Source organism: Podarcis gaigeae, assembly GCF_964106915.1.
Source record: "Podarcis gaigeae genome assembly, chromosome: 12".
Lineage (NCBI taxonomy): Eukaryota > Metazoa > Chordata > Lepidosauria > Squamata > Lacertidae > Podarcis > Podarcis gaigeae.
Genome location: NC_139688.1, coordinates 56406766 through 56434377, shown reverse-complemented (window position 1 = coordinate 56434377; position 27612 = coordinate 56406766). Strand labels below are relative to the sequence as shown.

The window sequence follows — 27612 nt, the reverse complement described above, 5'->3', positions numbered from 1 at the left end:
CACCTTGCAGCTAAATGGACAGGTGAGGAGGCAGAGAAGAGAGCTTGACTAGAGAAACCAGGAAAGGATAAGGGACAATTAACTGGCAGTGGAAAGTGAAGAAAAACATGAGAATTGTAGTTCAGTGAAGAGATAAAACTTTGTAGCTGGGTCACAATTAGTGCTATTGTCTATTGCAAGCTGTTGTCTCTGATGCTGGTTAAGCAGCTAAGTGTTTTAACCTTATTCTCCCTTTTTATCCCTTATTTTGATTTCTGGATTGTAAGCCCCTAGGGGCGGGGATCTCTCATCTTACTCTTTACAAATAAATATCAATAATATTGTACGTGTTGATTAACCACTTAACTCTGCATTGAGGGAAGGAATTCGGCTCTGGTGGGGAAGCCTGTTCCTCAATTGTTAACCACTGCTAAGAGGTTTTGTTAGCCAAATTGCTGATAAGGCATTATCTTGGCTCTTTAAGTATTTGCACAGGCTGCCATTGAAAACTAGCTGCATTAGTCTGCTTAATATGACGTCCAAGAGAAATTAATACTGTTCGGCAAGCAGATTTTGAACCACTTGCTACAATATTATGTAGGGATATGCAGGCTTCTTTTCTTATTACTGAAATGTTTGCATAATACAAGATGCTTTTCAGTAGTCTTGACAAAAACACTCATTATCTCTTTGCTGCTGACAGTGGCTTTTGTTGTATTACTATCTGAAGGCATACAGGATTATGCTGTGAATGAAACATGAGCAGCTCTAAGTATTGGCCCAAAGTATTGTTTAATGAGTGATAGTTACAGGAGAAATGCTGTAGCTCTGAAAGTTGCACACCAGCGGACTTCAATGTACCGGGGAAGCAGCAGGTATTAATGGCCACTAAAGTCCCGACGTGAATTTTGCTGCCGCAATTTTGAGTTTCAGCTTCCAATGTTTCCAACACGAAAACCCATCATTTTGCTTAAAGGTGTTTCAGGCTGTGAAGCAGATTAAGTGGAACGGTAGTTCGTTTTTGGTGGAAGAAGCCAAAAGGAAACGAGACCTGCAGGACGGGGGACCCACTAAACCGAAGGCAGGCTGCTGGAGAACCAAGTGTTGTGACTTTTCAGGTGATTGACCAATCTGGCTTTTGTAGCCACAGGCAGGAAAAACCGGAGGCTTACTGAACCCCCTGGAAAGCTGTTTTCAGTTAGTGGGTTCCTCCTTGTGTAGGCTTGTGGTAGCAGCTAGCGGAAGGTGGGGCGGGTGAAATTGGTTAGATTCTGCATCTGCCTGGGAAACACTGAAGCGGTTTCTCGAGATCATTCTTACTAACGTGCTCCGTAACGTTTCCTCCACTTTGAGCTGAGTCATGCGAACTTTGTCGAGGATTCCAGAGCCAAGCTGTCTTTCAGGCATCACAATGGCTCTTCACAACAGGGACTCTGTTTAGGTACCTGAAGGTCTGTGTTGTCAGAGTAGAACTACACTGCAAGCTTAGCACACAGACTGCACAACAGGGTCCTGGGGCATTTGATTAGACTCCAGCTGCAACCACATGGAGATCTCTGGGTGCCGGGCTGGTGACTGACATCGCCATCTGGCTGGCACCTCCAGTTTCCTTAAGCGGGTAAGCAGAAGGGCATTATTATTATTATTATTATTATTATTATTATTATTATTATGCCACCTTTCCCACCCCCAATGTGTACATGGTTACCCTTCCCCCATTAATCCGCACAACAACCCTGTGAGGTAGGTTAAGAGGCTGTGACTGGCTCAAGGTCTATGATTCTGTAACTAGATTGGACTGATCCAACTGGACTCTTCTTTTTTGATTTTTAAAAGTTTTTATTATTAAAATAATTCATCATTAATACACACATATTGCGAATATACAAGCATACAAACAAACATTCCATACAATCCTTAAAAGTGTTCAAACATACCTACACTCAATCCCACAGATCATTCCTTTTCCCATCACCATCCACCACCCCTCACCTCACCTTTGTGTTAGACTTCCAATCTACTCAATTGCAATTTCTTTCCACTTCTATTGCTTTCTTTCACACACCTTTAACCTAATGTCATGCTTCTTTTTCTATTACACATTGTTAGCCATCTTATTTAGTATTTCAGTATTTAAAACGGAACTTATTTATTCTAAGAGGAGTTCTGATTTTACAATATGGTTTTGCAAGTATCCTTTAAACGCCTTCCAGTCCCTGTCTATCTTCTCTTTTGAGATCCTTCCAATTTCTCCCATTGTTTTGGATATATTGTAGTACTCCAATAATTTGGCAAGCCACTCTGTTTTTGTTGGTATAATACCACTCTTCTTAATGTAAATTACCGTATTTTTCTGTGTATTGGACGAGATTTTTTGACTCAAAAATCACGTCAAAAAACTGGGGTCACCCAATGCCGCTGCGCGCGGGAAGCACTCCCTGGAACGTTTCCCATGCGTGGCTGCATCGGGGGAGGTTGCGCTCCTGCAAACCGGGGGGCTGGAGGGAACGCAAATTCACCCGATGTCGCTGCGCATGGGAAACGATCCAGGGTGTGTTTCTTGCCCGCAGCTGCGTGGAGCGGGAGAGGCTCAAAAACTTTGGGCCATCTCCCCTCATTTTCTTAAAATTTAGTCCCCCAAATGATGGAGGGGGGTGTCGTATACAAGGAAGCATCTTACAGACGGAAAAGTACGGTAACCCCAGTTTTATCATTGTTTTGCTCCCCCACCTCCCAGCTTCCCCTAAGCAAGCCAGTGTTGCTTGTGCGTGAGAGTGGCCTTATAGTGAACGTTAGCGCACAGATGGTTTTATGTAAAAGCACGGTAACAAAACAGAATGCAGCACATAGTCCGTTTTTAGAGCCGCTACATGCATGTAGTGGTGCAGGGCACATGGCAGTGGAGTGCGCAGAATTGCTGGAGCTGCTTACAAGAAATACATGCAGGTTTTGGAGGGGCATGAGACTGAACTACAGTGAAACCTTGGTTCTCAAATGGCTTAGTTGACGAACAAACTGGCTCCCAAACGCTGAAAACCCAGAAGTAAGTGTTCCGGTTTTTGAACTTATTTCAGAAGCTGAACATCTGATGCGGCTGTTGGCTATTGTTTCTGGGGTGTCTGCGCCAATCAGAAGCCCGCGCCTTGGTTTTCGAACATTTTGGAAGTTGAGCGGACTTCCGGAATGGATTACATTTGAGAACCAAAGTACCACTGTACATGACTTGTCATATCCCTATAACTCTCTGAGCCAACAAAACAACAGAGATCCAGTGTATTGTAGCAGGTAAGAAAATCCCTGGTTCAAGTATCACCTTGGCTGCGAAGGCCGGGGCTGGGCGATACATCGATATATCATCCAAAACTGATTTGAAGTCCATATCATGATAGCGGTTTCATAATTTTTGACCTGGCAATATATTGTGAATCGTGTGTGCTATGCAAAAATCACAATGGGAAAAACCGTGAAGCTGACCAATGCCTCTGCGTAGCTCCATTCTTAATTCAGACATCGTGATATATCAATATATCACAATGTTTAGCTGGTGACACATCACGATGTTGGAAACCAGCCCTAATGAAGGCTGCAGGCAGCTTCGGGCAAGTTGCTATATTGCTTAGCCATCTGTCTGTAATATGTGGATAAGAGTGACCTGTCTTATTGGATGGTTGAAAGGGTTACTGAGAGAATGAATCTAAAGCAGTTTGAACACTAAAGCAATACACAAATGCTAAGCGTTATGGAAGTCTTTAATGAATTGTGCGTACAAAGGGCAAAGGTGAATTTCTGTCTTTTAAACTGTGCACCATCCATTTTAAATAATGGGGTGTGCAGGAGGAGAGGCTATAGACACCCTTTTATGCCCATGAGAAAGAAATTGGATTAATAAGCTTTTTGGCACTTCATTTCATATTGCTTTACTTGAAAAATAATTACAGAGATTGCTGATAAATTGAGATAGTGGAAATTTCTGTATGCAGTCTGCCGTTTTCCCAGCATCACGGTCTATAAAATATCAGGAACTTAATAATAACTGACTAAGCATCTCTATTAAACACCTGCTTAAGCCATTCTAGCTCATTAAAACATTAAATTAATTGCCAACATATTGGACTGCAGTGAATAAAATTCAGTGAAAACTTGCAATTTAGCTCTTTTGCATCCCAGCTCTCTTATGCTCATCTCAAAGTATAATAACTTTGGGAACATATTTTCAGATATCCATGCTGTAGCTACCTCCAGACTAAATTCTTGCAATGTTGTCTTCATGGCGCTGCTTTTCAAAAAAGCCCAGAAATTTTAGTTGATCCAAAATGCAATGATGAGGCTTTTATCTGGTGCTTTCCTATCAGAGCATATAACCTGGGGCTTAAATCAGCTTCTTTGGTCACCTGGTTTTTTCCAATGCCAAATTTGAAGTTCTGGTGTTACTCTGGAACCAGGTTGCATTAAGGATCTCTTGAGCAGTCTTTGAGGTTGGTGAGTGTGCATGAGAGACAGGGTCTTTTTAGTTGTGGCAACGCAGCTCTGAAAAACTTTTCAATCTTAACTGTCAGGCCTATTACCTAATCTCCTTTCAAGAGACATGGGAAAGCATGCATCTTGGAAAGCTTCAACAAGCTTTTAATGATTGTTTGAGTAATTCCTCCATTAAGTCTCCCCTAGTTTTAGCCTTAATTGCATAAGGCTTTTTGAATTATTGTTATTAATTGTATTTTTGTTATTGTAGTTGTATGTAGAAGAACAGGTATCAGTAACATATTTACTGTATATTATTTAAATACGTGAACAACAACTGAATCCAGAGGTCAGACCAAATCAGTTTAGTTTTTAAACAATACAACCATACATACAACTATACTCTCAAATGTCTGCATATTGGTGCTTTTAAATAGTGTGGTCCCTGTGCTCTTTGTTTCTACCCATTTGGAAAGCGCTAGATGGTTGACTCCCCATCTTTCTCTGGCTTTGTTTTCACACAAGCAGCAGGTGAGGTGCTAAAAAATTGCTCCTGGGCACATCTGAAAAACTTCCTGCATCAGAATTTCAGCTAGATTTTTTTCTTCCTTGGATTTTATTTTCTCTGTATAGGGTTTTGCTTTATTTTAATAGGATAGCATTCAATTACACAGTGTCCACCTGCCGTCTGAAGTGGCCAAGCCCAGGAACAGTTTCGCCACCTTATACATTTCCATAAACTGGAAGTGGAGTGTAATTATCAATTTTAGATCAGAGTATTTCTGTTCTAACTGTTGACCTTTTGAATGGAGAAGGTTCTGTTGCAGGTCAAATTGGGTGCTATGAAAAATGTTGGTGTTTCCTGTAGCAAGTTTGTTCTACCAAGTTAATACAGTGGTACCTCGGGTTAAGTACTTAATTCGTTCCGGAGGTCTGTACTTAACCTGAAACTGTTCTTAACCTGAAGCACCACTTTAGCCGCGCCACCGGAGCACGATTTCTGTTCTCAACCTGAAACAAAGTTCTTAACCTGAAGCACTATTTCTGGGTTAGCAAAGTTTGTAGCCTGAAGCGTATGTAACCTGAAGCGTATGTAACCAGAGGTACCACTGTACCCTTGTTCTGTTCTTCCCAAGTAGAATACAAGATGTGTATCCACACCATGGGATAATCGTTAGATATATTATTTTAGTTTTGATGACTTTAATGAATGATGGGCTCCTAGAGTAACTGGAGCCAATAGCAAATTTTCCCTGTTTCGATTTAAACAGAGTTGGAGTGATCACTAACTTCAGTATCTTTTAACTACAACTAACCTTCCAAAAACATGTGTGCAGTGTTCTGGGCTGTGGGTAGCGGCACATCTTGCTAGAACCTCTCTGCCCCTTTATGTTTGTGAATCAGGGGAAATTGTTGTCTAGTATTACAGGCAAAATCAGCAGCAGCGTCTCTTGAAACTACAGAAGCCGCAAGCTGAAAGTACTCTAGCATAATTGAGAATTCTTTTGCTGCGTGATGTCTAGAGAGGCGGCTTCTGTTGCCTGACATAAGAAGCCCCTGCTGTGTTAAGCGTCCTGAACAGGACCAGCTGTCAATCTCCTCCGAGTTGCAACTGCGCTCCCAGTACGACTATTTTGTCTGCTTTTGTGCTGGTGCAGGATTTTCAAGAAAAGGTTGGCTTCCAAACCTTGCTGTTCAACTCAGAGTGCGAAATGAAAAGAATAAGGTGGAAGACAAGCCTGGTCTAGCATTTCCACCTTCTCTACAAAAAATAAAGGTTCCATCCAGCCCTCCTTTAAGAATAATGAAGAAACTAAACTGCTGCTGTTTGCTCATGGTAAATAGAACATTGTTAGTGGGAAGCAGGAATAACTACCATCAGAATAGAGGCATTTTCACCAGTCTTCTATCTGTGATGTTTAATTCCCTTTTTTGGTTGTGGGTGTGCATCTTTGCATAGCCTGCAACCCTATATGTCCTCACATAAGAGTAATGAGTGCTTGTTACTTCAGAAATTGGGGGAAGTTATTAGGGGTAAAAGGGACGCAGGTGGCGCTGTGGGTTAAACCACAGAGCCTAGGACTTGCTGATCAGAAGGTTGGCGGTTTGAATTCCCGCAACGGGGTGAGCTCCCGTTGCTCGGTCCCTGCTCCTGCCAACCTAGCAGTTCAAAAGCACGTCAAAGTGCAAGTAGATAAATAGGTGCTGCTCTGGCGGGAAGTTAAACGGTGTTTCCATGCGCTGCTCTGGTTCGCCAGAAGCGGCTTAGTCATGCTGGCCACATGACCCGGAAGCTGTACGCCAGCTCCCTCGGCCAATAAAGCAAGATGAGCACCGCAACCCCAGAGTCGGCCACGACTGGACTTAACGGCCAGGGGTCCCTTTACCCTTTACCCTATTAGGGGTAAAACAAGGGTGTGCAACCTCAGCCCCAGGGTCCGAACGCACCCCCCAAGCCTCTCTGTCCAGCCCGTGAACCTCTTCCCCAGGCCCAGCTCCTTCCTCAGGCCATTTACCTTCTGCCTGGGCCACACTTTTCACCTGGCACAGCTTCATGCCACCCTCAAGTGCTCTTGCCTACCTGGAATGTCTCTTTGAACCATGATAATGTCTCTCGTTTGCCTGGATGAGGGATGCAGAAGATGTGTGGGAGGGATGGGCGATACCTGGTTTTCAGCATTGCTAATCACGATATACCAGTGTATCCCAATGTCTAAAATAAGGATGGAACTATGTAGAGTCATGTGGGGTGGCAGAGTGGGGCTGTATTTGGCCCTTGCCATTGCTTATGTTCCCCATCATCCACATTTGAGGAGGGACATTGGTTGCCCTACATGTTCCTGGGTTTGGATGACGTGCTTAGCCAGGTCTGAGGAGCCTTTGGCCCTCTAGATGTTGCTGCCCCACAGCTCCCATCCCTGAATTGGCTGGCTGGGGCTGATGGGAGTTGGGAGTCCAGCAACATCTGGTTTTCCAGCCCTGTGCGAAACCAAACCTTGGCTGAGCTGCCAGGCCACACCAAACAGCCCAGGAAGGAGCAAAGTGGCTGCGATTTCCTCCTCACCAGCCAAAATGTTCCTGCTAAATCAATCGTTTGGTTGAAGTGTGATGTGTGAACGTGGCCATTATATCCAACAATTTGAAAATACGTCTTTTCTCAGGAATGCGCTGCGAATGCAAAACAGTGGGATGAAATGCTCTTGTTTGGTGATGTAAAGGAGGGCAGGCCTGTTAATTGGAGTTATCATTCCTGAGCAGCAGTATCTACCTATAGCAGCTATAGACTGATCTGATTCTGGATTTCAGTCCGGAAAGAAACCAGACTCTGGTTCAATTTCCTCAAGTACAAGATGTCCTTGTGGCCAATAGTGGGCAAGAACCTGTGTTATCTTGAGGCATATCTTCTTGAATTAAGGATCGTTTAATAGAGATTTCCTTCCCTAATGTTTTCCTTGTATCTCTTTTCAAAGCTCCCAAAGTTAAGAAGGTGAGATTTGGGGCCTAAAAGACTCCTGTTCACAAGTGGCTTTCATCGTTGAATGAGTGCATTGGTGTGACCTATCATGAAATCTGATCATTTCTCCTTTTTTTATGCATCCCTGTTGGAGTTACCATAAACCCAGGGTAGTGAGATTTCATTTTCAGCTTTACTGGTAGTTTTCAGTTCCATGTGGGGTCACACGGAGGCCTTTGCACATGAATGAGAAGAGGAAGGTACCGATTCAACAGGTGCCCTTGCAATCAACGATTCAACCGATGCCCTTGCCCACATTGGCGTGCTCAAAAAACCCTCTGCACTGAAAGAGCCATGCTTGGCCATTGGAGCAGGTTGAACCTATATAGACAGAAGGGACTCTTGCTGTTTAGTTCTGTGTGGACAATAAACTCTTCAAAAGTACAGGAACTCCTTTTTAATTGTACGCCCGGATGTAATTCTACACTCCTCTGTCGTTTTCAAAAAGAGAGGGTGGTACTTCTGAGGTTGCTTATAGGAAGCAGTCATGCTGAATTGTTGTGTAAGAAGGGCTTTGTTTCTTGTGGTGTGTGGGGCGTCCTTTCTTCCGTTCCCTTCAAATGCTGCCAGTCATAAGACGGTTGGGATGGGGGAGGAAAACAAATGCTTTCTGTTCTTTACATTTAAAACAATAATGAATGAAGAAAGAGAGAGAGAAAGAAAAAAAGAAACACGTTTGTGCGAGGTTGGTGGAAACAACAGCTTAACTTCAGGGTGTTTGTGGTTTTGTTTTTTTTATAAAAATGTTGTATCTATTAATTCCATCTGTGCTAGCTTTGTATTTAAACATGCCAGCATGGCAACTGCCTGATTTTAGTTTTATGGGCAAATGTGTTTTGGTTTTGCTGAATGTTAGGGTTATTGAAAGGTGCAAAAGTCAACAGTAAAAAGTTGTGTTGGGTCAAATCTCTACCCATTTTCCCCGCCTCCCCAGAGAAATAAGCGCAACTTTCTAATTTAATTTAGTTCGCTCTTCTCGCAGAGCTACCATGTCCAAACTTCTCCGAGGTACTTGGCAAAAGTGGAATGTTGTTCTTCGGTGTTTGAGGGCCCAAGTGCACGCTATAGAGCAGCCCTGTCTCAGCTGCCACTTGGAAACCTGTGCTTACTCATCAACACTGTTCTGTAACCCTGTGGGAAATTCAGGGGGGGGGGGAGTGTTTGCAAAAGGGAAGAATTAAGCATCCCCTTCCCCCTTAGTTTTTCCATTGCAGGAGCTGGGAATTGAAGCTGCAAAGTCTTGTCTGGAGTCGGAGTCAGTGAAGACACCCATTGCCTAGGACTAGGCAAATTACCCTTTTAATTTCTCAGAGTTTGGGGATAGTCTCACTGCATGGCCTCATTCCCTCTTTGAATATCCGTGTGGAAAGAACAAAACAGTTTGGTGCACTGCAGCTTCCTTTGCCAACTCCTGCTTCTTCTTTCCCCCAGTATCAGGTGTGTGCATTTGATGTGGATGAGACAAGGTCAGCATACTAACTCAGATGCATCTTCTCGTTCGGTGGGAAGGTTTTGGCAGACATGCTGCTAGGGGTGGCGCAAAACCATAATTCCCACGAAAGCCACTTTTCCTCTCAGGTGTCACCTGACTTCCTCCACGTCTCTTAGACCAAGGTTTCTCAAATATTCTACCCTCCGGGCCTCATTAGAAAAGCTGAATATTACTGAGGCCCACCACAGAATGAGGTTGCAGGGTTAAAGCCAACTACAGAACGGTGATGCCAGTAACACGCCGTGTTTGGCATGTTACTGGCATCATTTTCTATTGATACCTTTGGGAATTATTAATTCTTCCCCTGGCATTTCCCTCATTGTAAGGAGCTTGGTATATCAGTTTTCCTCAAGCTATGTGCAGACGTTGTCTCTGGAGGTATTCTACCTCAGCCCCTCTATTTAGGCAGAGTTTGCTGATCCAGAGACACTAAATAAAGCATAGGCAAACTTGACCCTCCAGATGTTTTGGACTACAGTTCCCATCATCCCTGACCACTGGTCCTGTTAGCCAGGGATGATGGGAGTTGTAGTCCCAAAACACCTGGAAGGTGGAATTTGCCTATGCCTGCTCTAAATCAAAGGTGACTAACTTGTGGTTCTCCTGATGTGACAGGACTACAACTTCCATAATTCTTGACCTTCTACCCTAATGAGATGTTTAAATGTTCCTTTGATGGTCCTTGAATCTTACTGTCCCACTTGCCACCCTCTCTGCCCACACTAGTGTGGCATGCCACACACTTTGAGAACTACAGCTTTCATGTCTTTCAGATCTCCTTCCAATACCCCCCCCCCCCACCTCTTGGACTTCTCTGCTTCCTTTATTCAGCTTTTCGGGAGTTTCTGGTGCAGTTCAGTCAAAAGGCAATGGCACAACTAGGGACAGCAGGTGAGCAAGCAAGACTCTAGGCACGCTGAGGCCGGATTTTGGGGATGAGCTGGCAGATAGCATGTTCCTCATGGTGAAGCCCTAGTGAGTGCTACATCCCATCCCATAATGGGTAACTTGCCGAGGAGTCAGCCAGCAGCTGTGGAGGAAGACAGATGTATAAACATAGGGATTTGACAGCCCACTGCTATAAAACGAGGGAAACTGACGTTGAGTTATTTGCTGCTGATTTGGCTTTAGCGATTTGCCAATTTTTTTATAGGGACACTGTGCCTTTGTCTCAAAGAGAGCCTCTGCGAAGGAACCCCGTTGTTCTTTCCAGTCCCAGAAGCAAAACCCCCTGTGTAGAAATGTAGCTCCTGAACCCATCTTGAATTAATGGACTGGGGTGCTTTAGCACAGAATATATTGTGTGACTGTCACCTCTCAACGATGGGGGAGATTATTGGTACCAGGTCTCTGTGTGTGTTTTGGAGGGCAGCATGCATGCCTGTTCCTGTAGGGATTTCCCATCTAAGACTGCAGAGGTAAAAAAATTGGTATAGCAACTATGTTTCTTGGTCCCTCATTGAGTATAAGCGGGAATGAAAGGTTTTTCTAGTGTTTTTTATGAACTTGCTCCAATTTAGCTTTTAATGTCTTTTTTCGTTCCCATTTGCTTTATCTTGAGACTTTGAATTGATGTCTTTGGTGAATTCAAAGCACAGTTTCGTCCATTCATAGTTTTTCCTTTTAACACACCCTCAATTGTGTTCCCAATAGATCTCCACACTACATTTTCATATATTTGAAAGGTGTTTCTTTGCAGGCTCCTTTGCCTAATGGTCCTGCTAGCAGGTCAAACTACTAGAGAGATTAGCCTTTAGCCTTGGTAAAACTGTACAACTGCCTTTCTGTGCGGTTAATGTAATTGCCAGGTGTTTGTTCAAATGCAACACAGGGCTGGGTCAGGCACAGTAAATCACTCCAAAGTGAGCCCAGGGAATGCAGACCAGTGGAGGAAGTAGCATCTGACCTGGTGCATCCATGGAGGCAGTTACTGCATATTTGGGATATTAGAAAAATAGGAGGATTCCTAGTTCAGACCAACGCTTTATCTAGACATCCCTGAGAAATGGAATCTCAAGCACGATACGAAGGCAACAGGCTTCTATCACTTGCTGAATCCTAATTTCAGCAGAATATCCTAAAAGCTGGGGAGAGAGAGCACTTTACTTCATGTTCCCTTAATACTTTCATCAGTCACAGCTGCCGTATGTATGTATGTATGTATGTATGTATGTATGTATGTATGTAGTGTTTGTGGCATCCCAGTCTTTTATGAGTAGCTGCCTTGAAACGTGACCTGCTGTCAGTCAGAAAAGTGGGCTGTAAATATTTTAAAAATAAATGAGTATTATTTATATAAGTTTCTCCTGTAGGGGAGAATTGGGATCCCCGATGTGGGTTTGTCTCTGCCCATCTCACCACTGGTAGGCAGTTAATATTTAGAAGAATACACAGAGGGGCAACTTTTGAGGGATACTTCAGGGGAGAGACAACTCCCCTGGCTCCATTTTCACACACCCCTTTGTGTTTGTTTCCTGGATCCCCTTTCAGCTCCCTTCCGTCATCCGCACCAGGTTTTTGTTCCCTCCCTTTTTCTTGGATCTCATTTTTTCTAGGCCACTTTTTTGGGCCTACAGCCCTTGGGAGGCTTCTGGGCTTCTGAGGGAAGCCTAGGTGAAATATATTCGGAGTCGAGTGTGGATTTCATGCTCTTTATTCAGCTCATAGTAGTGAGGAATGGAAGTTTCCCCGAAATGTCTGCTTTATATACATTATTTACACAATGGGCCCCACGTGATTGGCTAGTTCCAGGATTCTCCTGTAGGCCAATCAGGTTGCTGATTCACGTCCACCTGGAGTTGGATTGGGTGGCTCCTGAAGACCAATCAGACTACTGCATTCTGAATCCTATTGTTCTAGGACCAATCAGACTGCTGCAATTTGGATCCTATTCAACTCAGTACATAACACTAGGAAAGGGCCGGAAAAAAACCCAGCAGAATATTGTGTCTGTTGTGTCCCAATCTTCTTGAAGCCTGTCCTGCTGTCAGTCAGAAAACTGCAAATATTTTAAAGTTAAAAGAAAGAATCCTTTCGGAAAAATTGCCCTAAGCTGGTGGCCATCATCACATCATGTGCTTCCGAATATTATTATTTTTGAGAGTGCAGTGGGGCATTTAAAAATAAAATAAAACTGCTTGAATATCTTGAATTAGCAAAAATGACTGAGACAATTAGGAGACAGCCAACACAAAGGAATAAAAAAAGAATGGGGAATTTACAAAGAATATTCAATTAAACATTGTCCACAAGTGAAAACCTGGACATGTTTTGAATGAACTCTGCAATCTGTAAGTTCAATAAAGAATATATGAGATAAAATAAAAGAAAGAAATGGAGATAAGGAATATGGAAGCAGTGATAATAAAAAAGGGGGGGGAGGATGAACCCTCAATAAGGAGATTGGAAGTCATATGGAGAAATTAAGAAATTCTGAATTAAATAATACAAGTATTCTTTAGGAATTTAAGGATTTATACATATTTGTTTATTTGGTAATTTGTTGTATCTTTTGTATTTTACTTGGAATGTATTATCTTTACCATGTAAGAAAATCAATAAAAAGCATATTAAATAATAAAATAATAAAATAAAATGCCAGGCCTAGGTGAATCCCCACCGCAAATCAGGGTCTGTAGATCTGATCAAATATTGTTTGATTTTGTCTCGACTTGTTAGCGCCTAAATGGGTTGGTGGCATAGCTGTCAAGTGTTCCTTATTTGAAGGGACAGTCCCTTATTCCAGCGCCATGTCCCGCTGCTGTCCCTTATTGAAGGATGTCCCTTAAATGTCCCTTAAATGATGTCCCTTAAATTTCAAAGGAAGCAGCTCCTCTCCCTCCCTCTCTGCCGGCCAGGGAGGAGGGAGGCTCCAACTGTGTTGCTTGGCTGTGTTGCTCACCCAATAAGAAGTCTAAGAACAACTGGGGGGTGGAGCTTGCATGCCTTGTGTGTGGCTAGTTAATGCAAGCTGAGGGGTTTTTTGAATGTTGGACACCATTTTGTTGCACGTGCTGCTGCAAACTTTGCAGTGCAAAGCCAAGCCGGGGAGCCATCTTAAGTTGAGGCTGCATAGGCCTTGTGGTGCATGTGATTCAGATTCTATTCAGTTGAACCTCTGGTTACAAAGTTGGTTGGACAGTGTTCTCGAAGCTACCAGCATGAGTTTGACCAGACTGCAGGAGGACAGGAGGACTGGAGTGCCTGGAACAGGTGAGGCTGCAGGTCCCTTATTTTGGCTGCTGGTCCCTTATTTTCAAGGCTGCTGGTCCCTTATTTTCAAATCTGTAAGTTGACAGCTTTGGTTGGTGGCAGACTTAGGTTCCTGATTTTTTTTTAGATACATGGCCTGAGGGCAGACTGTATAATACTCTTGCCTTGCAGAAGCAGCTCTGAGTTGGGTTGGGAGACTTCTTGGGAACTGCCTTGGGTTCCATGGTGGAAGATATAAACATGGTCAAAAATAACAAAAACTGCAGGGTAAGGGTTGGGGGGGAGGGGTTTTCAGAGCTGCAAAATGCAGTATTTTCTATAACCAGATCTTATTGCAAGTGCAAATGAAGTAAATGGATGCCCTTTCACGAAATCCATCAGCTTCTGTAACATTTTGCTGCTCCAGTGTTGTCGCATGTATGGCGCTTTAAATCCCTTTGTGGAATGCAACTGCCTTCCGTGCAGTACTACTAGCTAAGGGGATGTGAGGATAACTCATTTATTTTTGCCTCTCTAATAACGTAATCTTTTTCTGGCTTACAGAGTAGGAGGCTTCCGAATCTGGCCTTGCCGGCCCACGGCCTCTTCCAAGACGGTTCGGGAGGTAGATTAAAAATAGCGCCTTGGCCACGAAGCTAGTCAGCATCAGGCAGACTGATAAAAGACTGGGTTAAGGTTCTGCGCAAGTGCTATTGTTGACTCTTAGGAGGAGAGGCTTTCATGCCAAGCACAATGTTTAAAGTGTTTGTTTTGGATAGAAGGTGACCTTTCATTCCTGAGCGTGTTGTATGAGGGCTAGTCTCTGCCTGGAAGCATCTTCCAGCCCCTCCAGTCAAAGCTGCAGCCTTTTGACCCAGAGACAGGGCACGTGGACGCTTGTTTTCCTTTAATATGTTATGTATTTGTTTCGAAGATTTGTGCTTTTCTCATAGAGAAGGTTTCCAATGGGATAACACAAATAAGCAATCTAAATTCATAATCTGGAACTATATATATGTTTCTGTTGGTGCTTCTTTTTAATGTCACTCCTGCCACACAGCTTTGTTTGCTTTCGTAATAGAGACCAATCCGTTCTTTGGCACACTGATTGATTGATTGATTGATTGATTGAATTTATGGGTCTTCTTGGAGGATTATTGTTGATGTATGTCTGCTGTCCCACATGACTCTGAGGGAAAACAAAAACAAGTCCTACTTCCTCCCTTATCTGTTACAAATGTGCAAGTGGTTTTCTCCCTGCTTCCTTCTCTGAAGTGCTCCAGAGGTCCCACAGGTACATGGGGGGGGGGGGCATGTGTGTATCCCTTTCCCTCTCTTGTTGTTCTGTGAGGATGCAGACATGTACCTGCTAGCAGTTTTAGAAAATCAGATGTATAAGCTAGGCGCCAAATGGCTCCTTAAACCGAGGTTGTAGTCTCCAAAACGTAATGTCTGGTTGCCACTTTTGGGCAAGACGACTCTTCCTTCTCAAATGATGGACTGACTGTGATTGATGATCAGTGAAACATCTGTCTAGTTCAGATTCACAAGCTTGAGCTAGTTTAAGAACTTTTGAGAACTTCATCCAGAAACAGTCTATGTATATTCCTACCTCTGTTTCTTAATGGTGACATTGTTGTTGTTTAGCCGTTTAGTCGTGTCCGACTCTTCGTGACCCCCTGGACCAGAGCACACCAGGCACTCCTGTCTTCCACTGCCTCCTGCAGTTTGGTCAAACTCATGCTGATAGCTTTGAGAGCACTGTCCAACCATCTCGCCCTCGGTCATCCCCTTCTCCTTGTGCCCTCAATCTTTCCCAACATCAGGGTCTTTTCCAGGGAGTCTTCTCTTCTCATGAGGTGGCCAAAGTATTGGAGCCTCAGCTTCAGGATCTGTCCTTCCAGTGAGCACTCAGGGCTGATTTCCTTAAGAATGGATAGGTCTGATCTTCTTGCAGTCCATGGGACTCTCAAGAGTCTCCTCCAGACCAATGGAGACATGAACCATTCATAATGTGAGAATATTCTTCACAACTGTCAGCAGGGCAGTGGGGTGGGCGCTACAACAATTAGCTGTAACACTGCTGCTTCTCAGGCTGCGCGGAAAAAGCATTTTGGTTCCTGAAATTCATAGAATCACAGAATCATTCTGATTGTGAAGATGAACTATAACTGATTGAATTCTACAGGATGTGGTATTAGTGTGTGAAAACAGTTAAGATCCAATGATCCTCAGGCATCCAGATGGTGAAGACATCAGGTGCCATCCTGGCGCCAAGGAATCTTCACTTGGTCGCAAGTGGCCATTAAAAGGTAAAGGTAAAGGTACCCCTGCCCGTACGGGCCAGTCTTGATAGACTCTGGGGTTGTGCGCCCATCTCACTTAAGAGGCCAGGGGCCAGCACTGTCCGGAGACACTTCCGGGTCACGTGGCCAGCGTGACATCGCTGCTCTGGCGAGCCAGAGCCGCACACGGAAACGCCGTTTACCTTCCCGCTGGTAAGCGGTCCCTATTTATCTACTTGCACCCGGAGGTGCTTTCGAACTGCTAGGTTGGCAGGCGCTGGGACCGAGCAGCGGGAGCGCACCCCGCCGCAGGGATTCGAACCGCCGACCTTTCGATCGGCAAGTCCTAGGCGCTGAGGCTTTTACCCACAGCGCCACCCGCGTCCCCAAAGTGGCCATTAGCCTGGTGCAAAATGTACCTGGCTCCTGGCTATTTTCTAACATTGCCTCCTGGTGAGGAAGCAAACCCTCTTAAGGTAAGGGCGGACAACTTGTGGCTTCTAGATGGTGTTTGACACCAACTCTATCAACCCCAGCCAACATAGTGAAATGGTCAGCGGTGATGGGAGTTACAGTGCAACCACATCTGGAGGGCCACAAGTTCCTCATCTCTGCCCTCCGTTTCCTAGGAGAGGCTCCCAAGGCTGCAATAATATGCAGGACTCAGATATTGAATCATAGAATCATAGAATCCTAGAGTTGGAAGAGACCACAAGGGCCATCGAGTCCAACCCCCTGCCAAGCAGGAAACACCATCAGAGCACTCCTGACATATGGTTGTCAAGCCTCTGCTTAAAGACCTCCAAAGAAGGAGACTCCACCACACTCCTTGGCAGCAAATTTCACTGTCGAACAGCTCTTACTGTCAGGAAGTTCTTCCTAATGTTTAGGTGGAATCTTCTTTCTTGTAGTTTGGAACCATTGCTCCGTGTCCGCTTCTCTGGAGCAGCAGAAAACAACCTTTCTCCCTCCTCTATGTGACATCCTTTTATATATTTGAACATGGCTATCATATCACCCCTTAACCTCCTCTTCTCCAGGCTAAACATGCCCAGCTCCCTTAGCCGTTCCTCATAAGGCATCGTTTCCAGGCCTTTGACCATTTTGGTTGTCCTCCTCTGGACACGTTCCAGTTTGTCAGTGTCCTTCTTGAACTGTGGTGCCCAGAACTGGACACAGTACTCCAGGTGAGGTCTGACCAGAGCAGAATACAGTGGCACTATTACTTCCCTTGATCTAGATGCTATACTCCTATATTGACAGCACCAGCTTTCTTTCTGTCTCGTTCACAGCTTTCTAGAGCTTGACGCTTGAATTTCTGAAAAGAAAAGCCTTTCATCCCTGGTGGAGTTGTGGATGAAGATCAATTTGCAATGAGATAAGAAAATCATGAAGCCTGGGTTAATCTTTGATTCATAGTTTAGCATGAATGAATTAAAATCTACATGCCACGTTTAATACAGGCAACTCCCCATTTACATGGGTGTGTGTGTGTGTGTTATGTTCCAAGGCACCATGCATTTAAGTTAAATTGAATATTGGGAACACCATTGAAAAAGTCTGTAAGCACCATCTAAACCTCTTGAAACGCTTTAAAAACCAAAACTCCACCAAACTCCACCACAATTGCTCCCGCCAAACTTCCTTGCTGAAACTCCAACTCTCCACAGACCTCAAAGGTCGGTGCAAAGGCTTCTGGGATTGCACTTGCAAAGGCTCATGAGATTGCTAGACGCTATTTTCATTGTTTTTACACTCTTTTAGGACCGTTTTTGGCCCTTTTTGGGGCCACTTCCAGGTTCACGGCGATGTGTGTGTGCCTTGAATGCACATAAATGTTTTCTGCTTTCCGACTTTGCAGCTGCTTCCTCCATGTTGTTTGTAGGAAGGTCTTCCCTGTCTTCTGAAATCAAACTTACGAGAGATGAAAGGGTGATGAAATGTGTTACTGAAATCCTCTGCAGATCTGGAGCCTTTGTCAAGTAAGAAGCTATGCAAATCCAAAAAAAACACTCCCCCCCCTTTAGCCTCTAATAAATACCATAGAAATATGTGGGTATATAGTTGTGTAAACAATTTTGTAATCTAATAACTTTTCAGGACTTGTTTGCAAAATACCATGCACTACATGCTACTGTTTTTTGTGGCTACACCACAGTCTTTTCCTGCATAAAATCTGGATATAACCACATCTTCTATGACACATGGAAAGCGAAGCTGCTCTTAACAACGTTAGATGTCAAAGCTCTGCTCTGGAAGCTTCTATTAACCTGCTAACCTCTGCTAAGCTGATAATAGCTGCTATGCCTTACCCTGTTATGCTGTATTGACCATTTGAATCCAGTTCTGCAGCTGAGAGTGGCAGAGACCATTTGTAGAAATAAAATATGGCAACTGTTGCTAGCATAAAAAGGGAAGCAGTTCAGAATTATTATTATTTATCACTATGGATAAAAAAATAATAAGAAAGGGTTTCTTCATTTTGTAGGCTTTCTGATTTATGGTTTCCGATGAAAATTTACCAGAGTAGGCAGTTGGGTTGTGTGATGTGAACAACCAAAGAACACTGTGTTATGCCTTTGGTAATAAATGCAATCTTAGCTACTCCCACCTTCATCTTTTAAAAATCTAAACATGCTGAGCTTCAAGAAATATGCCAAACATGCATTTAAATGATTCGCCTTATGATATTTGCATATAGCTGGTGACTTGCAGCATAATGGCATGTTGTCTGCAATGGGTAGAATTAGAATCTGTTTATTCTTATGAGGGGGGAAAATTATTTCCATGTAAACAAAACAAGAGGGAAGATGTTAGAGTCAGACGTTTACATTGGAGTAAATGAACATAGAGGAAAATGAAAAAGAGGCTAATAAAAATAGCTTCCACATGGCTGAGGCACCACACAGTTGCGGTAACCTATAAAAGCGTAACCAGAGCCCTGATAGATCAGGTCTGTGTAGATCATGTGCTTGAGTATCATTGTGATACATGCACACCAAAATCCAGGGTTCTTGCTCATGGGAGAAGGATGCTAACAATTTCTGTCAGTGAGTCAGGCCAGAAGTGTGGTTAGTAAATGAAGTCTGGCTGCTACTGGATTGAGCTGATGTTCAAGCTTTAAACCAAGAATTGTACTATAACCATGTACAACCAATTTCACTGTGATTCACTTGGTATTTCAGGAAGATATCACTGCAGTGTATAGTACACGTTACCTGTCCCTTGTGAAAGGAGATTAATGGGCCCAGGCTTGGGATTGAACGTGAACTATAAATTTTATCCTGCTGCTGGAATGAAATTTGCATTTTGTGAGACCTTTCCAAATTCCTGTCTGCTAGTGGAAGGTAAAGGTAAAGGTACCCCTGCCCGTACGGGCCAGTCGTGTCTGACTCTAGGGTTGTGTGCTCATCTCACTTAAGAGGCCGGGGGCCAGCGCTGTCCAGAGACACTTCCGGGTCACGTGGCCAGCGTGACGAAGCTGCTCTGGTGAGCCAGCACCAGCGCAGCACACGGAAACACCGTTTACCTTCCTGCTATAAAGCGGTTCCTATTTACCGTATTTTTCGCTCTATAGGACGCACTTTTTCCCCTTCAAAAATGAAGGGGAAATGTGTGTGCGTCCTATGGAGCGAAGACACCATAGCCCCGCAGCCATCTCCCGGCTGGAGAGGTAATGTGCGGCTATGGCAGGAGCCTCCATAGCCGCGTGTCACCTCTCCAGCCGGGAGAGCGCGTGAGGGGCTAAAGAAGCCATAGCCCCGCGATCCTCTCCCAGCTGGAGAAGTGACGCGTGACTATGGCAGCAGCCTCTCCGCTGCGCCTTTCCGCTGCTCCCAGACCTGCTCTTTGGGGCTGGTGGTGGGCTTCCCCCCGCCAGCCCCAAAGAGCAGGTCGAAAGGATCCTGAAGCCTGGAGAGCGAGAGGGGTCGGTGCGCACTGACCCCTCTAGCTCTCCAGGCTTCCAAGGTAGCCGCCTGAACGCACCTTAAACGGCACCTTGTTTTAGAGCGGGAAAACAAGAGGCGGAAAATTCTCCCACTCTCTGCGCAGCGCATCCTGCCGCTTTGCTGAAGGGGCGCTGGGCAGAGAGTGGAAGAATTTTTTCCCCTTGTTCTCCCCCCTCTAAAACAAGGTGCGTCCTATTGTCCGGTGCGTCCTGTGGTGCGAAAAATACGGTATCTACTTGCACTTGGGGGTGCTTTCGACCTGCTAGGTGGGCAGGAGCTGGGACCGAAAGACGGGAGCTCACCCCTCCGTGGGGATTCGAACCGCCGACCATACGATCGGCAAGTCCTAGGCACTGAGGTTTTACCCACAGCGCTACCTGGGGAAACCCAGCCAGATGGGCGGGGTACAAATAATAAATTATTATTATTATTATTATTATTATTATTATTATTATTATTATTATTATTAGTGTCTCCTCCAAATCTCATAATTCTAGTGTGCAAAGAGGTAACTCATCTCCAGTGGAGCTTGCGTGGAGCTGGAATTCCGAGGTACCTTTAAATCGCAAAAGTCTTAAATGTGTTCCATTTTCAGCCATTTCCATTCATATGTAGTTCCTGTGAAGGGCTCTATGGCACCAAGGCTGTGTTGCTGATGCTGTGCCCAGTGTTGTCACAGGTTGAGCACTGATGTCTGCAGTGGGGAAGCCTAGGGTCATAGGCTTCCTTGCCACAGAGGCCACATTCAGTGGGTGGCATTCAACTAGGCCTACTCGGAGTAAGGCTTAGTTGAGTACCGCCCAATGTATGGACATCACGAGTGGAACTGAGATGCCATCTCTTCGTACAATTAACCGATGAAGGGGGCTTGTGGGGCTTGTGAAATATGTGTACCAAATCTTGCCTTTCTAGGTGGTCTAGAAACCCTTCAGGCATTGGGGTGTGTGCTTCATTCCCCCCATTTCTACATAAACGTCCCTGCTAGGACTTACTCGCAATCAGGGTGTCATGGTCTACACGTGTAGCAGATGTTATCTCTTGGTGGTGTGGAAATGCCTCAACAATTTCAGGGTTCCCTTTGAATTTCCTGTCACAATTCCGTATGTTTCTGATTATCGGGGTGCGTTGGATTTGGTCTGTATGAAGAAATTTCAGCTTTCTAAGCAAAGTGGAAGTATCTAATCATTTTTAGACCCAAATAAAGCAGCTAGTGAGACTGAGGTTCTTCCTGAGACTCCCTAAGGCCTTTTTTCCTGAAGGGGTTTAAGGCCCCTAATTTTTACATCCTGTTGTGATCTTCAGCAACATATATTTTCCCCACCTCTCATCAATCTGCTTTATAGAAATAAGCCCTACTTTTGTCCCTACTTCCTCGAAAGGTTTCTCCTTGTGCTTCTTTACATAGTTGTTGTTTAGTCGTGCCCGACTCTTCGTGACCCCCTGGACCAAAGCACGCCAGGCCCTCCTGTCTTCCACTGCCTCCCGCAGTTTGGTCAAACTCATGCTGGTAGCTTCGAGAACACTGTCCAACCATCTCGTCCTCTGTCGTCCCCTTCTCCTTGTGCCCTCCATCTTTCCCAACATCAGGGTCTTTTCCAGGGAGTCTTCTCTTCTCATGAGGTGGCCAAAGTATTGGAGCCTCAGCTTCAGGACCTGTCCTTCCAGTGAGCACTCAGGGCTGATTTCCTTCAGAATGGATAGGTTTGATCTTCTTGCAGTCCATGGGACTCTCCAGAGTCTCCTCCAGCACCACAATTCAAAAAGCATCAATTCTTTGGCGATCAGCCTTCTTTATGGTCTGGCTCTCACTACTATACATCACTACTGGGAAAACCATAGCTTTAACTATACGGACCTTTGTTGGCAAGGTGATGTCTCTGCTTTTAAAGATGCTGTCTAGGCTTGTCATTGCTTTTCTCCCAAGAAGCAGGCGTCTTTTAATTTCGTGACTGCTGTCACCATCTGCCGTGATAATGGAGCCCAAGAAGGTAAAATCTCTCACTGCTTCCAGTTCTTCCCCTTCTGTTTGCCAGGAGGTGATGGGACCAGTGGCCATGATCTTCGTTTTTTTGATGTTGAGCTTCAGACCATATTTTGTGCTCTCCTCTCTCACCCTCATTGAGAGGTTCTTTAATTCCTCCTCACTTTCTGCCATCAAGGTTGTGTCATCTGCATATCTGAGGTTGTTGATATTTCTTCCGGCAATCTTAATACCGGCTTGGGATTCATCCAGTCCAGCCTTTTGCATGATGTATTCTGCATATAAGTTAAATAAGCAGGGAGATAATATACAGCCTTATCTGTCTCGTGAGAAATCTCTATATGAGACAAAAAGCAACAGTTAGAACTGGGTATGGAACAACTGATTGGTTCAGAATTGGGAAAGGAGTATGACAAGGCTGTAAATTATCTATACATAGGGATGAGTACATAGTAACTGCAAAATAAAGTAGAAACTAGCCTTCAGAACCAAATCTGATTCTCTTTTGAATTGTCATAATTGTCAGGGTTATGTTTGCACTTGAATTTACAGGGGTTTAGATCCCTGGTCACAAAACACACATTTTCATTGGTCTTTGGCATGATGCTCCACTTGTCTATTAAAAGCAGATGCCTTCTCATTATAGTTTGAAATAAAGCACTACAATCATAATTCAAGAAAAGACCATTACGAACGTGTCCTTTAGGGGAAAAGGGATCACTAATTAGCTCGGCTCAGCAAGCACATTTAGCCTTCTGAGACAGAGCTAGCTTTCAAGGGTGGTTTTGCAGAAAATGGCACATGAGAAATAAGTTAAAAGGGATGTATGGGGTTTGCAATATTGGCCAACAACTCCCCCCCCCCCAAACCATATAAAGCATTTTCACGTCTAAACAGTTTCGTTTGAGAAGGCAAAGGAATTGGATTTATGAATAAACCAACGTTCTGTAACAGTAAGGCATTGAAAAAGCATTAACTTTAGGCAGGAAGAATTTAACAGTGAAGGTTGAGTTGGTGACCTACTTAGGAGCTCATGGAAAAATGTCTTGAGATTAAAGGTATGCCGTCTTGAAGAAAAGTACTTCTGCAAATATTCAACAAAACATGAAAGATGTTGCTCCACCCCCACCTTCCATTAATAATGAGAGAACAAGACACTCACCATCCTGAATAAATGGAATCCATGCCATATGATTCTGCCCCCCGCTGCTTATGTTCAGGTTTGGGGAGGCATTTGTTTGATTGATCAGCTTATTAAAATGTTTTAGTAAGAGCAACAGGAAAGGAAACTCATGTAGAGCTGAGGGAACAATCTGTATTCCTTACATTGTTAGGGAAATTGAGCCATTATCTGAAATGTGATTTATTAAAATTTCTTAAGTGTAAACTGAGACTCCCCAGACTGTTAAATAAATACTCACATAAGAGCTACTCTGCATGTAATACCAGAATATAGTTTCAGACTGGAGTTTTGCTAAGTCTTTCCTCTCTTATCAGAGAATCGTAGAATTGTAGAGTTGGAAGAGACCCATGAGGGTCATCTAGCCTAACCCTCTGCAATGCTGGAATCTCAAACACCCATGTGCTAGTTTTATTTCCTGCGGGAGGCTTTTTATGTTGTGGATTCTCCCATGTACTGTTTTGAGCAATATAAACCAAAATACATGGTTATTTGCGTGCCTGCGTGTCCCTGAAATAAACAATGGACAAAAGACAGACTTCACATACATATATGAGCTGGGGAATCGTTTTTGTGAATGTGGTGGCAAGTAACATCTTGAAAAGGAGTGTGGTGGTGGTGTTAAAAAGTCATTGTATCCCAGCAGCTGCTTTGGTTGAAATAATGTCAGACAAATATTTTGTCTTTGAAGTAAAAAATGTACAGTACATAGTGTTCTTCTTCGTAGCATCTGTTGTATTGTGTGATGAATGCAGTTGAATGCCATTTCCCATTAGATATACATACATATCCAAGAATAAAATGTGCAATTACCATACACTGTGATAATGTACACAAATCTAGGCACAATATTGCGTGTGAAGCTTGGCTAGCAATGTAGCTGAGCATTCTGTTCTTGCCTAACATGAATCAGAATCTCTTGACCAAATCCAGTAGAAAGAAACCCCATAACTCTTCTCAAGGGTAAATTCAGGTTATTAAAGCTTTCCTTTTCAGTCTGAAGGCTAAGATGTAAGCTCACTTTCTTTTGAATTTAGCTAATTTTTGAATGTTCAACTCTTCCACTAAATAACTATTTCTGGAGCTTTTAGTGCCGCTTAATTCTTTTTTAATGCAACTGTTTCAATTCTGTGTTTAATAATTTGAAAGTTAAGTGTGCTATTTGAATCAACGCATATTATTCAATCAAAAGCTATTTCCCCACACAGTTAGTGTGACTTATAAATGGTGCGCTTAAACACTCACCGTTGGATTACTGTAATGCCCAGGGGGTGGGTACCCTTGGGGTTGGTCTGGAGATTGCTGCAGGTGATCCCTTATATACCCAGTAGATCACTGCATTCTGCAGGAAAGTTTGTCCTGCAAATTCCAAAGATCTCAGAAGCTCACTTTGCAGTAACTCGGAGCAGGGCTTTTAGTTTAGCTGCCCCTGTTCTGTGGAATAGTATTCCTGTCTTTGTGGAAACAATTGAAGACGCTTTTGTTCCAGGAGGCTTTGCCAGCTGGATAAATTGTTATGGTTTTAGTCTTGTTTTAATCATATCTGTGGCTTTTGTGTTTAACTGTTTTATACAGTAAATTAGTTTGGAAGCATGATTCTTTTGTGCAAAAGCGGAATACAAGTAAAATGATGAATAAAGGAATGAATTCCCTTCGATATCTGAACATGGATAAATATGCTTAGTTTAAACTATGGTTAGTGAAAATTGAGGATCTGAAGCCAGGGTATGAATGTTTTACTAGCAGTAATTTTAAGCATACCACATTTTCCTGAATTGGGATGTCATAGGGAACTGTGGTTAGTATAAAATCAAAATCAGAAGCTTTCGCTCTCTTCCTCATGGGAGCGAGCAAAAGAGGTGAATCGGAGAGTGAGCACGGAAGGCTCATTGCAGATCATTTTCGTAGCAGGAATGCCTGTTTTCCCAATGACTGCAGAACTTTGTGAGATGGTGCTTTTAGAATCCTAATCAGTTAGAATCCGACTTTGTTAGTGCCACATAGGATTTGGTGAGCCCTAGTCTACTGCCCTCTCCCACCAAAATGGGATAGTTTCTCTTGCTTAAAAACGGCACAAAACTTTGGGTGCGGCTACTTTTTGTTTTAATTTTAGTATTCCTGCTCTTAGATTTTTCTAAAAACATGCTATATGCCATGTCAAAGGAACACTTAATTGCTGTTCTGGCTTGTAAAAGTTTGTCACTGTAATTCTGCAGAGCACAGAACTCTGTAATTCCACAAAGCACAGATAACAGGGCACAGTTGTGGTTGCAAATTAGGCTGCTTTAATTATCTGCTGTGAAAGTATTTCTTGGTTTTGCAGTGTAAGTGCTACTCCACGATGGCAGTGTTTATATTAAAATAGAGCAAAGGGTAGAAACGCCACAAAATGTATTTATGCTGAGCGCATTTGATGGGGAGAAAAACTTTGGTTTGTTTTTTAAAAGAAAAGTATAGGCATTTTTATGTCTGTGTGTTTTGTGCTACATTTTCTGTTGGGGCAACTTTCTGAATGGCGAATAAAGCGGATATTTAAGTTCTATTGCTCAGTTGAGCGAAACAAACACATTCAGCAATGGCATGCATTGGTTCTCTATATGCAAGGCTTTGAAGCATATGAATATCACCCTTAGGTTTGTGTGAGTTGTAACAGGAGTTAAAAAGGTAAAGGTAAAGGGACCCCTGACCATTAGGTCCAGTCGTGACCAACTCTGGGGTTGCGGCGCTCATCTCGCTTTATTGGCCGAGGGAGCCGGCGTTTGTCTGCAGACAGCTTCCGGCTCATGTGGCCAGCATGACTATGCCGCTTCTGGCGAACCAGAGCAGCACACAGAAACACCTTACCTTCCCGCTGGAGCTGTACCTATTTAAAGGTAAAGGTACCCCTGCCCGTACGGGCCAGTCTTGCCAGACTCTAGGGTTGTGCGCTCATCTCACTCTATAGGCCGGGAGCCAGCGCTGTCTGCAGACACTTCCGGGTCACGTGGCCAGCGTGACATCGCTGCTCTGGCGAGCCAGCGCAGCACATGGAATGCCATTTACCTTCCCGCTGGTAAGCGGTCCCTATTTATCTACTTGCACCCGGGGGTGCTTTCGAACTGCTAGGTTGACAGGAGCAGGGACTGAGCAACGGGAGCTCACCCCGCCACGGGGATTTGAACCGCCAACCTTCTGATCAGCAAGTCCTAGGCTCTGTGGTTAACCCACAGCGCCACCCGCGTCCCCAGTAACAGCAGTTAGAGCCTACATACATATATAGACCCTGCTTCTCAGTCCATTCATACATATGGTAGGAAATAACGTGATTACCTGGGACATGTACAAAATGGCCCTGTTTTCAGTAGTCTGATGAAACTTTCTGATTTGCTGAAGAAGTCTGTGTAACTTGAAAGCTTGAATACTTCTACCTTAACTGTACATTTCATATATGTATATTCATCGTTGCCTCATCGTATTACTTAATTAAGCCTATGAAATAGACTTTCTGTTAATTTTTGGGAATAGGAGATCTGTATCCTGTCTGTTTCGATTATAGGTACTTTAAAGCAAGAAACTGGTCACCAATCCTGCTTCTGTTAATGACGTGGAAGGAAAATGAGTCACTCGTGGCTATACCATTATCTAGCTGTTTGCTAAGAAGCAGGACTTTCCAGAGACTTTCTATTCTAGGTTTAATTTAAGGCTTGTTTATAATCTATCGAAACTTCTAGCTTTTCACATTCTTGCTACCCATTTTCCAGGGATTTTGAAGTCCCTCTCCCCCTGTCCCATTCAGGCTGCAGATGTTGGTGGATAATTTTGAGTTGGCCTGATTTAGTTGCACTGAATCCGCATTGCAATGTGGCAGTTAAGTCATGACTTAGTCACCTCTTCGCACCAGGTTTCCAACAGACTTGATTGGGCCCTCTGACCCACATACCAAAGAGAACAAAACAAACTAAATATCTTAGCCTGTTGAATTTCTGCCTGAAACTATGCTTCCCCCCAGTGCCAATCTTAAACCAAAGCCTAGGCTGCAATCCTACCCGAGAGTAAGTCCTATTAAACACAAAGAAACTTATTTCTGAGTAAACATTATACTGAACTACTCAGGACTGAATTACAGTACTCAGCTGCTGCTAAAAAGCTTCCTTGACAGCCAAAGTCTGCTACCCCCCTCCCACCTTATTTCTCAAAAGCCTTTGAGAAGCTAGAAGACTACAAGTGTAGTAGTACATTCATACTGTGGTTCCGAAGCCCTTTTTCCTCATGGACCATCTGGAAATTTCCAAGTGTCTTGGCGGACTCCTCCGTGATTTTTCTTCCTGTTGCCACAATTGTAATGCGCTGTGATAGACATTCCATGATTTTTCATTGTATTGTTATTGCTTTTTGATCTCGTACACATTGCATCGCAATTTTAGTCTCATGGAATTCAAACTGCAATACAACAAAATGCAACGTGAGAAATAAAAGAAGGAATAAAAATACAGTTAAAAAAGATAAAAATATTTAATGCGATGGATGTGCCGTTTCATCTCTTCATCTTTCACAGATGTGAATGAAACTCACGTGGCCCTTGGTGGGACACGGGTGGCAATTT

At 43.8% G+C, this 27612-nt stretch overlaps 1 protein-coding gene across 4 annotated transcripts in view; it reads left to right on the top strand.

The window, feature by feature from the left end:
• ELMO1 (engulfment and cell motility 1) overlaps positions 1-27612 on the top strand; it is a 299706-nt gene that overhangs the window by 18524 nt on the left and 253570 nt on the right. Inside the window, exon 1 of one of the 4 annotated variants that reach the window (XM_083706315.1) lies at positions 1466-1597. The exons of 2 other annotated variants lie outside the window; for them this stretch is intronic. The gene's annotated coding sequence lies outside the window, so the exon portion shown is untranslated. Of the gene's footprint in view, positions 1-1465; positions 1598-17785; positions 17902-27612 lie in introns of those variants that run through there. One more of the 4 variants, XM_083706316.1, reaches the window with a different exon arrangement.